The sequence below is a fragment of the Danio rerio genome, chromosome 20 (genome assembly GCF_049306965.1).
Source record: "Danio rerio strain Tuebingen ecotype United States chromosome 20, GRCz12tu, whole genome shotgun sequence".
Taxonomy (NCBI): domain Eukaryota; kingdom Metazoa; phylum Chordata; class Actinopteri; order Cypriniformes; family Danionidae; genus Danio; species Danio rerio.
The window spans coordinates 39,975,325-39,992,774 of NC_133195.1; the positions used below are offsets into that span (position 1 = coordinate 39,975,325).

Consider the following 17,450-nt stretch of genomic DNA (forward strand, 5'->3'; position numbering starts at 1 on the left):
GAAAGGGCATCCGCTGTGTAAAACACATGCTGGATAAGTTGGTGGTTCATTCCGCTTTGACGACCCATGATTAATAAAGGAACTAAGCTGAAAAGAAAATGAATGAATGAATAATAATAAAAATAATAATAATAATAATAATGATAATAATGATAATGATTAAGATGATAAATTTTTAATTAATGATTAATTAATTAATAATTAATTTACATTTTCTTATATTAATTAGCATTTTAAAATAATTTTTGATGGATCATGTGACACTGAAGAGTGCTGGAAATTCAGCTTTGTCATAATTGCAATTAATTACATTTTACACGGTTAAAATCCTTGCTTTAAATTGTAATAAATTTATATATTTTAGACTTGTGCTGTTGTTGCTTTATTTGTTGTCAAATAAATGCCTTGTTCAAAAACATTACAAAATTGTACTGACTCCAAATAAACGCGAATTAATTAATTATAATGATTTTATTAATTTTTGTTTTTTTACATTTTATTGTAGTAATCATAATATTAGCGTGATTTATGGAGGATCACTGGAGACTAGATTAATCCAGATTAAAGGTTCCACAGTTTTAGACTATATTGAAATAAAACATTTCTTCAAATGGTAATATTTGTTTATTCCTTTTTTGTTGTATTCAGAAATTTTACAAGTGTGAAATCTCCAAAATTTTAATATAAAATTGTCATTACATCTAAAAAGAAAAGTAAATCGTTATATAAATAAATCACTTTCATTCAAATAATTATCCAGCTTAAAATAGCAACAGTCATATTACCCAGTCCTAGCTGAAATCCTCATTCTTTTTTCATATTTCTGCCAATTATGTAACGTAATTGCCGTATAATTATATATATTACAAGCTATCTTTTGTTTGCAAATTGTTGTGTTGATTTTCAATGCCTTGTAACTTGGCACACCTCTGGTTTTATTATTATTGTCATTTAGATAAAGGCTTCTGTTAAGTGAACATAAAGTGAAAGCAGGATCCAAAAGATATTATAGTACTTAGACAGTATGTCATCATAACAAAGTTAACCGATGAACTGAGTCAACAAGACAGTTGTTTCTGTTCAAACATTTAAGGCATTCATAACAACTCTGCTTTGAGCCATTTCAGATGTAACCCTGAACCACAAATGCAGTTTAATATTGCCAGGGTAAATTTTTGTCAGTAGTCAAAAATACATTGTATAGGTCCAAATTATAATTTTTATTTCATGCCAGAAATCATTAAAATATATTTGAAGATCATGGTGCATGAAGATGTTTTGTAAATTTCCCACTGTAAATATATCAAAACTAAATTTGTATTTAGTAGTGTGCTTAGAATTAGCAATCACTTTATTTGTACAACTATATAGTAGTGTTGTCAAAAATGTAGAGTACTAAAATTATAAAAATGTTTTAGAAAAAAATTCAATTTCCCGCTAACATTTGACCTCATTTGACCTTCCAGTGGCACTGCACTGCCGGCAACACGGGCACATGTTGCTGCTGACGTTTTTGTGTAATTACTTTTTAAACCTACTTATATTTATACAAGTATATTTAAATTATTTAAAACCTTTTTGGCGGTACACTGGTACTTTAGTAGTTTTGGATCCTCAAGCTTTATATCAGAACTGTGTCCTCAATCAGGTGGAAAGGATTGTAAACCATCCAACTCAATTGTTCTTTCCACATTACGAACTGCTTCCCTCTGGTAGGAGATATAGAGTCCCAAAGTGTAGGTTAAACTGTTATGAGAAATCCTTTGTACCTGTTTCAGTGGGTTTATTTAACAAGAGTCTATCTTAATTAGCATTATAAATTTTGTAACTGTTGTATTTTGTTTTTTTTTTTTATTGCTTGTTTTTAGTGAATGCCTGCAGCAATATGGCGATGCCCATAACAAATTTCCTGTCAAGGACAATAAAGTTTTACTACTACTAATACTACTACTACTTCACGGCTAATCACAGTCGGAAATAGACATTTTTTAAACTTCAGTACCGGTTGGTACCAAACTTGATACTTTTGACAACCTGATTTTTGTAATATGTAGATTTATTTGAACCCTAATGTTGTGTTTACATCAGATACGACACTCGCAAATAAATCGTGCTGTGTGCAAGTAAGTAGATGTGTGAGTATACTCCCTTCGTTTGTGCATAAAATTCGTTTAATTTCCCTGTCACTTCAAAGTAATTTGTGTAAAACGTGCAAAACGCTTAACTTGCGCTGTTTCATTTGCACGAATCGTGCCATGAGATGTCTATTCGCGTCTTTGCATTAAATTAGCATGTAAATCCCTCACGCTTGAAGCTTCATCCACGTCTGCTGTGAACGTAGCATCAGATTCCACATGGTATTATTCAGATATCCAAATACTGTCCTCTTTTAACAGTGCATATTTCAATGGAATTTTTTTATTCAGCTCTTATATAATGCAGACATTTTAAGTTCCAAAAATGCACACTTATGACTGATTTTGTGGTCCAAGGTCACAAATGTGAATGACTGCTGTTTAAGGTCAATCAATTGTAACACTTTTCATGACCTAATCCTCACTGTTGACTTACAGGTCTAAAATAACCTGGGTACCAATTTAACGTTAGAAAAAAATTCCATAAACAATGTTTTTTTTTTCTTTTCCATCTTAGGGACATTTCCTAAATGATTAATTTAAAACATCCTAACATTAGAAAAATTTTTTAAATTTGATTTTTTTTACTTTTATGAAGGCTGTACACACCTAAAAAAACATGTTTACATAAAACACATAAACAACCAAAACACACACACAATAGGAATCTGCTGCTTTAACTTTGATGAATACCGCCTTGCTAAACTTTGTACACTTGCGCAGGTACTTTTAGCAGTAGAAAATATACCCTTCACATACATATATACACTTTATGTACACTTCGCATAAATATGCCCACAATGATTAGGGAAAACCTTAAAATTCATAGGGTAAGTTGAGGTTGTTTCTTAATGCAAAGTAAATTCGAGGATTGAAATTAAATGTGTTTGCTTTGTTTTAGAGGTTTAGTGAAGGCAGGTAATTTTTGACCTGAAGGGCGAACCATGTATACAAACTTCTAGGACAAGAAGTTGAACCTGAAAGGGTTATTTTTTTGTTTTTATTTTTTATTTTCCATGCATTTGCTTACACTGGATATGTTGTGGTGGTTCAACAGTCCTTACAGTTGTCATGGTAATGTGAAACCTGACTGTGCTGCACTGCATCTGTTTGCACACAGTTTGATTTTGCCATTCATATTCAAACTTGGGTCTTTTAATGGAATGGTTTTAATGTATGCTTTGCTTTTTTCATTAAAAAAGTGCCAAGTATAAGTGCTGTATAGAGCACATTAGTGCCACTTAGCTCTGGTTTTGGAAGTTTTTTTTTCCATGTGGGATTTAAAAGAAAAGGTCTTTGTTAAAGCATTATCAGCTATGTACAAACTATGATTAGATGCAAAGAAGTATACAAAAATCAGACAAGAAAACAAAAGAGACAAGATTGTGTACCTTAAAGCTTAAATGAGGGAAATAACTACAATCCCATGAAGCATTGTCAATGACTAAGTCTAATAATCAAAGTATAAAAACGATTCATTTAATGTTGTTGGTCGTATTTATCAATCTATCAGTGTTTAAACCAATGAGGCCGACCTGCAAAAATATTACACTTTTAAAAGCATTGTCTGCTGCACTAAATTAATTTAATATTGGCGATTGGACTTATTCTAAAAAAGAAAATCCTACACCACTTTATAGCATTTTATGTATTAATTAAGATCTTGGTACTTTGGTCTACATCCACTTGGACGGATTGCATTCATTGTGTACTAATTCAATCCGTGATCACAAATAGGCTTATATTCTGAGTTCGTAGTATTCCCAGTTAATACGATTATTACGAAGTAAATCCAAATCCAAAAAATCCAACCAGCTACATAAAATAAAAGATTTACCAAATTGAGCTTAAATAGAGGACTGAAATGGCAATGGCTGCTTTATAAATTTAAGTAACTCAGGGTGTCCGCAGGATGTCTTAAATTTCAAAAACTTTACTTTAGACCATAAAAAGTCTTAAATATATTGAAATATTGTGTTTTAGATCTTATATAATTTTAAAAAGGTCTTATTCTTCCAATGTCCTAAAGTTACCTGATCAGACCAACACCCATCCAATAACTAACAATCTAACTTAAAACATTTAGCATAAGTTATATTTTCAACTAATATGGTTTATTTATCTTCCTCCTAATAATATTCGTAATTTCAGGTGTTTCATTTTTAATTTTTCAACTTTAACTGCAGTTTGACAATTTCACTTTCATTCAGGAACATTTCATGCATGCCCCTGTGACAAACGAGATATTGAATGCAGGTTTGAACTGCTGCTATAGTGTTGTTTTAAAGGAATTTGATACCGTGCGCTTTATGGAAAAAAAACTCCACATTTCACGATGCAGAGTGTCTGTGGTCCTTCCCTGACTCTGTAGATCCAGAGAATAGTGTCAAACAGCCATGTGTATAGACTTTTCTGTTGCAAAAAGCGTTGAAAATTCTTACACGGTGGTAATAGTTTGATTAAGTTGTTTACATGTCTGTACTGCACTTCAATAACGCGACTAAAATCAGCATACTCCACGTCTTCAATTTCTGTTTAGTTCGATTATGACCTTAATCAGATTAAAAAAAATCAAAAATTGCTGTTTAAATGGTAGAATTGTAATTAGAGTATTGTCTTAATCGCATTTAAATCTGATTAATGGTGTCCATGCAAACGTACTCAATGTTTCATGTTGCACGACACAGAAAGAAGTGCTTACGGTTTAATTTTAATTATGTTCCAGAGAATTATAAAAAATATAAAGCTAGCATTTGACAAAGGACAGCTTCCAGAATCTCTCCCAGTTCAGTGCTGGATTCAGCTAAAAACTCCTCAAAGGAGCAGCTCCAACCGTAATAGGTGAAACTGTGGATTGTGAGCCACAACCTTTAACTATTTTTATTTGATAAAATCGGTCTATCAAATGCATAGTGTCTAGTGTTAACAGTATGTTGTAGCAAGGAAGTAAACAAGGATGTAAACAACGGGAAATACTGTTTGGCACCATTAACAATTTAGCTACAAATTCATATTTATCAATCAAACCCCTGTAAACAGCCACAATCTTCACCAGCACTGCAGTGTCTCTCTATGCGTTTGCACAAACAACATACAAAAGATGTGTGAACACTTTTCAGATTTTTATTTTAGAGAGCAAGTGTGAGGTTCTGCTGTGTCCTTTTCTTTTTCTGTCTTATTCAGGCTCAAACTGATATGGCTAACAGCTACTCTGACTGACTACTATTTACACAGCAGACGCAGAGCTCGTGCTAGTAGAGCAGAAGTGTGGCGCTTTTCCTGGTGAGGTGGAGCCCATCTGCAAATCACAACACATTATGTTAGCTGACCAATCAGAGCCTCTTTGAGGGTGAGCCTTTCAGAGGACTTAAGAAGTATGACAGTTGTTTTCATGTTAGCTGAGTAGCTGTATATAATCAAAGTAAGATATATGAACAAAATAAAGTGATTTTCTACAAGTGAACCATATGCACACATTGCTTTGCATCTTATAAACACAGTCCAGCCTTAAAAATAGACGTTGGACCACTTCTTTAAAAAGTCTTAAATTTGACTTGATGAAACCCGATGAAACCCTGTAACTGAAAATGTAAAGCACAAACTGAAATGGAATGTTCAACTGTACGCAGATGTAGGTAAAAGCTGTCAGATGCTTTGTTTACATCCTGATTACCGTTATTACACAAGCTGTAATCAAATGTAAAAAGCCCACGACTGAACTGTAATTTTCCTCATTTCCCAATGTATAGGAAAACAAAACGCTCTTGCTAATCATGGAGTTGCTAGGAAACCAGCAGAATTGACAGACCTCCCTCTTAATATGAGGGTATTCGCTGACTTCAATTAGTCAAAGACCTTTATAGCTTCAGTTTTGTAAAAATGCAGTATTGCATGAGCAGGCAAAGGTGTTTTCACGGAGTGTATGGGGCTCTGACACCTGCTTTCCTAACCCTAGTTGTCTGATTCTCTTTACTGCTTCCGCATACTCAAGTCGTACTCTCCCAACAATTTTCCCTATAATTATCGGGTTTTGTTTGACATGTGTTTTGTGTTATGAAACCCATGATCTTTTTTTCTAATGTCGACAGTGCAGTGTTATGCAGTAAAGTTTGTGTAATTTTAACGCTGGTGGGACTCAGAGTGAGATACATCATGCTCTCTTTTCATGATTAATATTCAGTATTTCATTTGTACTCAATTTTACGGCTGCTCTTTTCGAGACTGCAGCTTGGGGTCATGGGAGGTGAAAAGTACTATGAAGGCTTTTGGTAAATCAAGTGCTAGCTCTAGGGTGCAATTACACTGAATAGAAAAGAAAAGCTATGGTGGTTTAGCACAGTGGTTCTTGACCAGATTCTGAGTTTTACTTCATATTTAAACCCCAAAAACAGAAGCATATGACTCTGTGTATACGTAATTGTTGTCATATTTTGTGCACAGCACCTAGAAGTATTTGCATGAATGCGGTAAATTAAAGGGATCCTGTTATGCTTGATCATATATTTTCAGTCATATTGCTGTGTTCCACATAATCCAGTCATCTCTAAAATAAACTAATGCAGAGTTCAGACTGCATGATTTTTAAAGTAGTCCAGGGTTCAACGCTAAGGATTTTTTCTATTGGCCCAATAAAAAAAGTGTATGTATACAATTATGTTTGGCTTTTGACACATTATTTAAAATATGTGGCTAAGAATATAGCTTTTACCTTTTTTTTTTTTTTTTTTTTAATGAAAATTTTGGCAGGGCAAGTAAAAATTACAATGGTATTGTAAGTATATTTTTGAGGAAAATATAAATAAATAAATAAATAAACACACACATACACATAAGCTAAAATGTGCACTTTAATTTTAACACAGAGAGGTAATTACGATATTAAATCACAGTTATTAAATCAGAGAGGTCAAACTTTTTTTGATACAGAGCCTCATTTCAGTTGTCAAGTTTTCAACTTAAAAAATCTTTTTCAACAAAAATTCTGTTGAATTAATCTCTCTATTTTTAAAAAGTTGGCTACAATTCTGCATTATAGGCTTACGTTATAGAGAGAAATGACAGAAGAATAGAGACTGCAGTCAGATCATGAAGCAGATGAATGTTGATCTTTTTTTCGAGGTGTCAGTGCAGAAATTAACAAAACAATAGGCCTAATGCAAAATATTAAAAGATTAAAATATGGAAAAATGATCAGATGGTAATGTCTGTCAATTTTCCTTATAAATAAACAGCACTCTGTAATTTCAGCATGCTTTCACTTTCGTATTTGACATAAAATGCACATTTACCGGTACCGGTAGCTATACTCATAATTTTCTCTTTATATATTATCCATATATATCTTTGTATATATCGCTATCAATTAACCATAATACACTGTAATTTAGCCTGGTTAGTTAGTTAATTGGATCGTTTTGCTTTTTCACTATAATCGATCCGCTTCAGAGTTTGTTTTAATCAAGCCAAATGATTGATGTGCGGATCCAAACGCGATAGCGGGATTTACATATGACAAGGCGTTTCACACTATCTGACTTTACAATAGGAAGAATCGCAGATAACTTTGTCTCAGTCTGCAAACTACATCTCACAACCAAACACACACGAAAAGTGACATAAAAACAACGCAATGTCACGTAGTATACATTTGTTATTAACTACATACTGAAAAAGAAGCCTTTAGTGGGGTAGAAAATGTACTCATTTTGCTCACATGGGTTTTGCATAGATGACGCATCAAACTGACACGGGTGCTCCTGCCCAATTTACACAAGTTTTTCCTCCATTTTTTGAGTTTCCGCTGGTCACTAATGGCCTGGTCACTCCTGCAGGTCACTCCCATGTTGTTTAAGCTCATTTTAAATAAATAGTTTGAACATACAATGAAAAAAATGTGTTTTTGCATAAAACACATTTGTAAAAGTTACAAATCTCAAAATCCACTCCAAAGGTACATTCATTTATTCATTTCCTTTTCGGCTTAGTCCCTTTATTAATCTGGGGTTGCCACAGCGGAATGAACCGCCAACTTATCCAGCATAGGTTTTATGCAGTGGATGCCCTTTCAGCTGCAACCTATCCCTGGGAAACATCCATGCACACTCATTCATACTCATACACTATGGACAATATAGTCTACCCAATTCACCTGTACTGCATGTCTTTGGACTGGGGGAAACTGGAAAAAACCCACACGAATGCAGGGAGAACATGCAAACTCCACACAGAAACACCAACCGACTCAGCCGAGGCTCGAACCAGCAACCTTCTTGCTGTGAGGGGACAGCACTACCCTCTGCGCCACTGTGTTGCCTCCAAAGGTGCAATTAAAGAAATGTAAAAATTACAACAAACTGCTGGATTGGATTACATTTTTGATTTCCGGAGTTTATGCTGTTATAAAGCGGATTATTAAATGATTATTCAAATGAATCACACCTACAGAAATTGAAATGGTTGCAGGGTGGGAAGGGTCAAAACAACAACAATATTTGCAACCGTATATGTTTGGCAAAATCCATGCATGCAAAGGTTCTGGACGATCTCCCATGATTAACACTCTTGTCTCAAATTGATTATATTGTAAAATATCTGATATTTTAAATCTGATATTTTGAATAACATCAACTTTGTCAAAGTTAATCATGATCGTATATTAGCTGATCTTTAATGACTAGATTAGGAGAGTAATTAGAGCTTCTAGATTTTAAACAAAAAATCAAGTTCTCCCAAAATACACGAAAGTGGCTTTTTAACTTAGAAATAATAAACATATTCGTTTTTTTTATTTTTTAATTTTAATTTTGTGTCTATTGTGAATAGCACACAGAATAGACTTATTAGGTTTGATCATAATCTTACTGAAACACTGTCTAAACATTTCGCCGATCAGAATGCACTGGGACAGCTAACTAATTACAGCATATTTCATTTTTTGGAAGGCGGGGCTTCATCGATCTGAATGTATTAAACCTTTTGCACCAGGCTAGGAGGAAAAGTATTGTAATAATGTAAATAATTTGAACAATGATCCATTTTTTGAACCACCAAACTTGATGGCTTATTGTAGTACATCCCCCAAACAAAACCAAGACTTTGTAAAAGAGGACCCCTTTAAGTCAGGCATGTCCAAACTCTGTCCTGGAGGGTTGGTGTCCTGCAAAGTTTAGTTCCAACCCCAGTCAGACACACCTGGGCTAGCAAATCAATCTCTTATAGGCTTTCTAGAAATATCCTTGCAGGTGTGTTGAGGTAAGTTGGAGCTAAAATCTGCAGGACACCGGCCCTCCAGGACAGAGTTTAGACACCCCTGCTTTAAGTGAATCAAACAGATTTTATTATCATTATCAATGTTTATTCTGGCTTTGGTTTGATTGAATTTTTTCCCAAACTGCAAAGAAATCCACCGACCTTATCTGAAGTCTTGTTTGCTTGCTATCAAAGCAGACATTGTAATTTAGGGTAGTTTATATGCCTTAAATTAATTTCACTCCTTTTTCGGTTTGGGATGCTCAAAAATCTTTGATGGCGTGGCAATTAATTCATTATCTTTTAAAAAAAACAAGTCACGACTGTTGCTTTAGCCATACACTGTGTTCAGATTCTCAGGGAGAGCTGTATACGTTTTTTCTCTCCTCCGTATTGCTATGAGGAGGCAGACAGCAAATGTGACTCCACAGCTTCTCATGGAGCAAACCATTGACAGACGGAGAGAGGGGACAAGTGTGTGCAGCCAGCCGTGGGATTCGTCTGTTTGGAAACGTCCTCACTCCAACTGCTGGTTTCCTCTACGAGGGCCTCTCCTGTTGAGCTCTGCCTTATTAGCTCACTTTTTACGAGAAGCTTTATTTTTTTCTTGTTGCTTGGCGTGAGTGCTAATAAGAGTGTGTAAACAATACTTTTCATCCCCTCTTCTTTGGTGCACGGTGGTCTGTCCCTCTCCCCTCAGTGACATACGTTGCTGTGCTGTCTGCGCGCGAGGTGATTAGTGTAGCTCTCGACGAGAAGGAGCCCCGTATCCTGGGAAATGGCGAGACACGCGGCCACAGCTCGTGCTGACAGAGGGGTTGGCACAACTGTCGTGGACCATTCTCTTACCGGACAGGCTGACTTGGCCAACTTCATAGGTGACAGCTGAGCCCTGCCTCAGGTGCGTGCGTGAGTGAGGGAACAAGAGCAAGAAGGAAATCCCTCCTACTGTTTTTTTTGTCCAACCATAAGCAGGTTGTTTACCTTTAGGCCGACTGTGTGTGTGAGTGTGCATACGCGTGGGAGAGAGTGTGTGTGCCGAGCATGTGAGGGGACTGCAGGCCTCCCAGAGCTTTCGTTGTTTGTTTGCCTGCTCGAGCAAGTTTAAGAAGAATTTACACGTTAACATGGAGTGTAAGTGGCTAAAGGATTAATATGTTGCAGTGGATGTAGTGAGGATTTTAGATTTTTGTACTGCTTAGTTTGCTCTACTTGCTTTCCATTTAAGCATTATTCAATAGCAAATGTTTTGCATCTGATTTAGGCTTAAGTTTTTACTTTACATTTTCCTCTGTTCAAAGCATTGCAAAAATGTGGATGCTTTTATCTATGCATGCTTCGTTTTGTTGCAATTAGAAGTAGTTCTACTTGCATTGTGACACAAAAGGGTATTCCAGCATTTAGGAGCCATAAATGAAGAGGCCCGACCTCCTTTAGTAGACTTTACTAATCTGAGCATTATCAGAAATTCTGGCTTTTGAGATCTTATAGAGCGAGTTGCATTGTAGCGAGACAGAAGAGTCATCGATATTTGATTGAAAGACCCCGATTTTTCCATCACAACAAAAGAAAACCTCTGTTATTCTGACCTATTGTATTTTTCTGGAAGAAAATGCTCCTGAATAACAATATTTGTATTGGAAATTTAGAAGGAATCTATTGATATTGTCATTAACATTATCAGAAATGTTATTAGACCTTTATATTAACATATTTACAATAAATAAGCCAACCAGAGCCTTATTCCTAGTGGGTTTTAAATTGGGTTTGGAAATTTAGCGTATGCCTTAAGTCAATATCACTAATTTTTCCTTTTTAGAGTGCAACAAAATGAAGTATGCACAGTTAGAAGCATTCACATTTTTGCAATGCTTTCACAGTAGAAAATGTAAAGTAAGAAAAACGTAAGCCTAAATCTGATACTAATACTTGACTTCTTCTCAGTGGGATCACAAGGGGGGCTGTAATAAATGTGTGGTTCTCAACTAAAGGGGCTAGCAGACATGTTAAAAGTTCTCAAGGTTAGTTTTGAAATTAGAAAAAGAAGCTATAAAAAGCTAAAACAACAACAATAAATCTATATGCCCCTTAAATTAGCTCATCCACAAATATGTATTATTTTAGTAAATATTCTATTAGGGGTGGGTGGTATTGCAAAAAAATGATATCTTGTTTGGTATAATTAGGGATTTATAATTATTGAGTATTTTTTAACAGTACATTTAGGCAATATTAGATTTTTTTATTTACCCATTTTATTTTAATTTTCCAACATTACTAAAGCAAATAGTTTTAATAGTCAAAAACAAAAATATTTAAACAAAATATCTGATTTCTTTATACAAAGTGTGTGCAATTGTAAAGTGCAAATGCTGAACAACCAAAGCAAACTTTAATGTAGATTAACATCTGTAAGGTAATAATGATACAGTAAACCTCAAACTCTGTAAACAAAATAAAGTATGATAATCAAATCTGAGCTTTCAAGTAACGGAAACAATTATCATTATTCAAATACATATTGCAACATTACAAGTTGTGACGGTGAATGACTACAATTACCCCTATGCTAAAAAAATCTTTTTTTAGATGGGGTGCTAGTGGCTGGGGTGCAAAACAAAAGAAACTAAAAGGCCACTCTGGCGGAATCCTTGCGTTGTTTTTTTTATTTACAATTTCTTCACTGCTGCTATACGGCACTCATTTTCGCATGTGTTGTTAGTCTGACCTAAAGTGACAAGCACGAGCCTGTGGTTTCCTTCATTTTCAATATGCTATGCGCTTGTGCCTCACTATCGTCTTTCTGTAACCAGGCGACCATCAACCGTTTTTCTCAAAGGTTGACAAGCAGACAAACCATCCGCTTGTTAAGTGTGATGTCACGCTAAGCGGCTTCCGGGTCCAATCGCTCTATTCAACTGAATGAGGAGACTCATGAAATGGTAATAATAAACGTTTACAAAGCGATTTAATTCTTTCGAAAATCACGATCGCAGTATATATATCCATGCCTAATATCCAATGGCCAGAAAGTGATTAATATTTTTAGAAACTGTAAAATTTTTGGTATTTGTTATGCAGCAAGCCCAGAGATTGTTGTGTACACTATGACTTTATATAAAATTAACTTTAATGTGTGATAGGAATAAAACGTGATCATAAACGAATGATTTCTCCACTCAAATGAATGGCGGCTTGGACCCGGAAACAGTATTACATACGTCACAAACACGTCACCACTTAACAAGCGGATTGCTGCAGCTCCAATACAAGTTTATGGAGAGAAGTAAAAAGCGCTGCAGTGTTTGGATGAACTGTGTTTGTCTGAGATAATTGGTCTACCGTTATTAGATTGGTTAGTTCTACTTACTTGTGTCGTGGTGCTCTTGCGGCGTTTGGAAAGTTTAGATCTTTTTCAACTAGGTGTGTCTGGAAAATGCACGCACGTCACGTGTGTGTGGATTTTTTTATCGTTATCGACAATGGTGTTCGGTCAATAAATACCGACACCGATTTTATTGTCCTATATTCTATTCACTTTTTAGTTAATAGTAATAAAAATTCCTTACATTTATATAGCGCTTTTTTGGACACTCAAAGCGCTTCACACATAGGGGGGAATCTCCTCATCCACCACCAGTGTGCAGCATCCACCTGTTGCAAATTTTAAAGAGAGAAAGTGGGTTTTGAATATTATTACCTTCCCATCGAGTCTAAAGTAATTACAACTAATAGTCCCAACTGATAATTTACTTTCAGGTCACTGAATATTCTCACCCTTCGTTAGTTTCAATCTAAGTTTATTTCGTTCATTCATTCACTTTATTTCGGCATAGTCTCTATTGAAGAGATTGCCACAGTGGAATGAATCACCAACTATTCTGGCATATGGTTAGCTCAACCCAGTATTGGGAAACGTCCATGCACACTCACTCACAGATACTCATATACTAAGGTCAATTTAGTTTATTCAATTCACCTATAGCGCATGTCTTTGGACTGTGGGGGAAAACCAGAGCACCCGAAGGAAACCCATGCCAACACCCATGCAAACTCCACAGAAACGCCAACTGGTCCAGCTGGGATTCGAATCGGCAACCTTCTTGATATGAGGTGACAGTGCTAACCACTGAGCCACTGTGCCACCCAAGTTTATTTCTTCTGTTGAAAATAATATATCTTACAAACTAAATAGCACAAATGAAAAGAGTATATAGCACTAAAGAATATATTTTGAAAAAAGCTGACAACCCAGAAACCATTGACTCTTCCATGTTTGTTTTCCAATCATGAAAGTCATTGGTTACAGGTTTTCAACTTTCTTCAAAATATCTTGTTTTGTATTTAACAGAAGAAAGAAACAAACACAAATGAACCACTTGAGTAAACAGTGAGTGAAATTTCAGGTGAACTATCCCTTTATGAGCTTAGTTTGAGCTGTACAGGATACAGGACACATGGTTTTGGTTTTCTCATGTTGTAAAACAAATCTGCAGGATTAGTCAACATGTTAACAGTGAAATTTAACTGGTGATCAAACATATCCCTCAGGTGTCTTGGTCACTTTAATGTCGCTGAACCATAAAAGCAGCAGTTCTTAATCCCAGCTGAGATGCCTAAATGCAGTCATAGATTAAAATCAAGACTCATCGAGCGTCTTGCTTAGAATATGCATCAATGGGAGAGACTCTCATGCGCTTATGATTGAGCCAAGTGATGGTGCACATATCTAAAGCAAGAGGGGGTTAAGCACTGAGCCCTGTGGCACCCCACACATATCCACCTAACATATTCATGTGTATGCGTACAAACTATGTTGTGCGACATCAAAACTCAGACGTCTGATGATGAGTGGGTGGCAGACTGCCCAGAGGAAAGCATTCAAAGTGTTCATACTCTCACAGGACCTCCCATAACCAGGTCAGCAGCCAGCACAGGTATCTGTTTGGCGCCAGAGAAAAGTCACACCCTTGATATAAAGAGAAAGAGACACACGGACACAAGTTCATGCATATTTATCATCCTGCTAAGGCTAAATTAAAATATTTAAATGCTATTTTTTTGTTTTGTTGATATGGGAAATCATAACGTTTTATTATATATATGTTTTATATGTTTGTACTTTTGTTGAGAAATCAAATATCCGTGTTTATCAAGGAATCAACGTTTGTTGTTGGTAAAATCTTGTGATGGTGGCTGTGATGTCTTCCGATACACATGATACACATTTCTATATCAGTGAATGCAAAGAGGGCAGATGCATATGGATGAAAAGAAATAGTTCATTTAGACTCAGAGTCACATGATGGCAGTGGTTAAAATATTTTTTTGTTTGCCTCTTGGCAGAATAAGATACAGTATGCTCTCTCTTATCCATTGCTTTCAAAGAGATTTAATTATAGCTCCATTAAATAGCCCCACAACTTATTAGCAGATATAAGATAGAAGCATCAGCTTACATACAAACTTTCTTAACCAAAGGTTGATGACTCAGAGTTTATAAACGGGGCTAAGCTGACCAATAGACATGATTCATGACCATTTCGTCAAGTTCTTTTGCACAGCTTAGCTGTTAAAGCATGTTATTTCTAACGTGTTTGGCCCTAGGAATTCGAAATCTGATTGGAGGTGGCCTAATATTTCTTATCTAGCAAGAAATATGAGTTTCAGCAAACAGCAGACGGTAAGAGAAAGACTTCTTGGTTGAAAGATAAATGTAGCTCATGCAAATTTCATCCTGCAAATCATTGAGCACAATAGCCAACTTTTGAAACATTTCAGCACACAAATGGTGATCTGCTAAATATAATTTTAGTTTTCATTAGCTGAAAATGGTTAAAAAGGTAGCTTTAAACCACTTAAAATTATTGTACAGTTCTAAGTTGATGTAAAATGTCAGTGTGTTGTTGTGTTAAATAGCAATGACTCAATGACTAAATGTTTTTGTGTATGTCACATGTCTATTCATTTTAGCTTTAGCTGATGTGGGTGTTCATGCAACATGAGCAGTGTGACTGGTTATTCTCGAGTCTAAGCACAGGTATCTTCATTACATGTGGGTTGGTTTTCCTTAGCACTTGACTGAGCATGGCTGAACACTGGGTCAAGCTGTTGATAATTACAGTAAAGGCGGCACATGCACAGGAATCATTATGTCCTGGCAGATTTTTATTTTATTTTTTATTTTTTTGAGGATGTAGCCTAATTTCTGAACAGTTTTGCACGTTCACATGCATGGTCATGTTTCACATTCTCCAGAGCCACAAAGGCTCAGGGGCCTCCAAAAAATGAGTGAAAAGCTTAAAGCTGCCCTACAAACATTCTTAAAGAATTGTACAAATATGTGAGTTAGGGATTTATCATTTTAAAGATTGTAAATGTTTGCGTTAATCTTTTAAGTATAGGAACTACTTAAAGTGGATCTTTAAACAGTGATTGACAATGGAATGTGCCATTGCTAAACTTGTGATGGATGATAATTCATTCATCCACATGTTTAAGATTTTAAAACCAAACTAATTTTTGTCCCCCCACCACCCTAAATGGGTCTGTTTGAGGTGAGTTTTGCTGGAAATGGAGCTGCCAGGGATTAGGGGCCGCTGGAGGTTTTCAACAGATCCACAATAGCAGCCTGTTCAGGCCTTGCAGATCAAAGTGGACTCTGCCTGAGGAGCCAGGCTCTGGTCTGTTTGGTGGCCTCCCTGAGAGAAGAAACATAACATAAGATATGGCAAAAGATCCTCTTCAAACTGAAGGGGTTGTCAAAGCTCCAGATTACTAATAGAACAAAAATTACTTTTGAGTTCAGCCTCAGTTAACCATCCAAGGTGACCAGCCGATCATAAGGCCAACAGATTGAGCTGGTGGCTGGAATGTTTGAGCTGTTGTTGTGCGATGTCTGCCGCCTGACTATACAATGATGCGAACATATGAACGTTTTGTCCAGAGCTGCTTTGAAGGTTTAGTTCACAAGCAATGTGTTGTTACGGGAGATATTTTTGTCACATTTGTGGACACACCGATAAGGAAATTTGGACATTTTAAGATGAAAATATTTGTTTATTATTCGTTTCCCCCCACATAGTTAATTAGGTTGCACTTCTTTTAACTTGACCACACCAATATGGACAAAGCCATTGGATTAAAAAGTGTCATTTAAATTTGTTGGTCCATTTCCACCGATTGGTACGGTTTGGTACACTTTTATGGCCATTCCCACTGTCAAAAGGTACCAAAAAGTGAACTGGACCATACCACTTTTTGGGTACCCTTTTGAAAGGTATGAAAAGGTGAAGCGAGACGCGCAGCTATTGTTTTACAGAGAAACATTACTAGTGCTTACACAAGCAAGGAGAATGAAAACAAAGGAAATGCCATTTTAAATTGACAGCCAAGACATTACACCGTAATAATATTTAAATATAATAGTTAGCCATGGTCGATCCGAGTGCAAACTAACTTTGACATTGTCTTGATGAACAGCCACAAAGCCAAGAAAAAGAGCCGAATTTACTCGTGCCCCACTGATGTTTACAAGGCTCTCCGCGTGTCTATTTCTGAAATAACAAACCTGAGCTGATGATGACAACATGCATGTGATTATTGAATTGCTCTTGACATCCGATCCCTATAGTAATGGACAAACGCAAGAGTGACGTGCAAAAAAAAAACAAAGAAGCTGAAAAAAAAGAAGCTAATGATTTTTTCAGCAACCTAAAATGTGAACAAACAGCCATGTTTAAGTATTATCATCACCTTTTGGACTATTATGAACTCTGAATGAGGGAATTACTTTTTAACAAGAGGTTACATCTGCTGGTGAAGATTAAAGACACAGATGAGAGGTTTGCACTGACTGTAGGCTATAAATTGTGTGTTAATTTTGAAGCCAAATAAGGACTAAATGTAAGCTGTGTGTAGTTTTTTCTGTAATTTGTAGCATATGGGAGACTGTAATGGTCTGTATGTGTTCATATATTTTGCATTTATATATTTATTTTATATAGTTGTAGACGTTACAGTTGGCACAGTTGATCATTGATCTGCAGCTATAATCAAATCGCATAT

The 17,450-nt window shown here is 35.8% G+C and overlaps 1 protein-coding gene across 3 annotated transcripts in view; it reads left to right on the forward strand.

Moving 5' to 3' along the window:
* ncoa1 (nuclear receptor coactivator 1) overlaps positions 1 to 17,450 on the forward strand; it is a 109,084-nt gene that overhangs the window by 24,196 nt on the left and 67,438 nt on the right. Inside the window, exon 1 of one of the 3 annotated variants that reach the window (XM_021468660.3) lies at positions 10,088 to 10,284. The exons of the other annotated variants lie outside the window; for them this stretch is intronic. The gene's annotated coding sequence lies outside the window, so the exon portion shown is untranslated. Of the gene's footprint in view, positions 1 to 10,087; positions 10,285 to 17,450 lie in introns of those variants that run through there. 3 annotated transcript variants of the gene reach the window in all.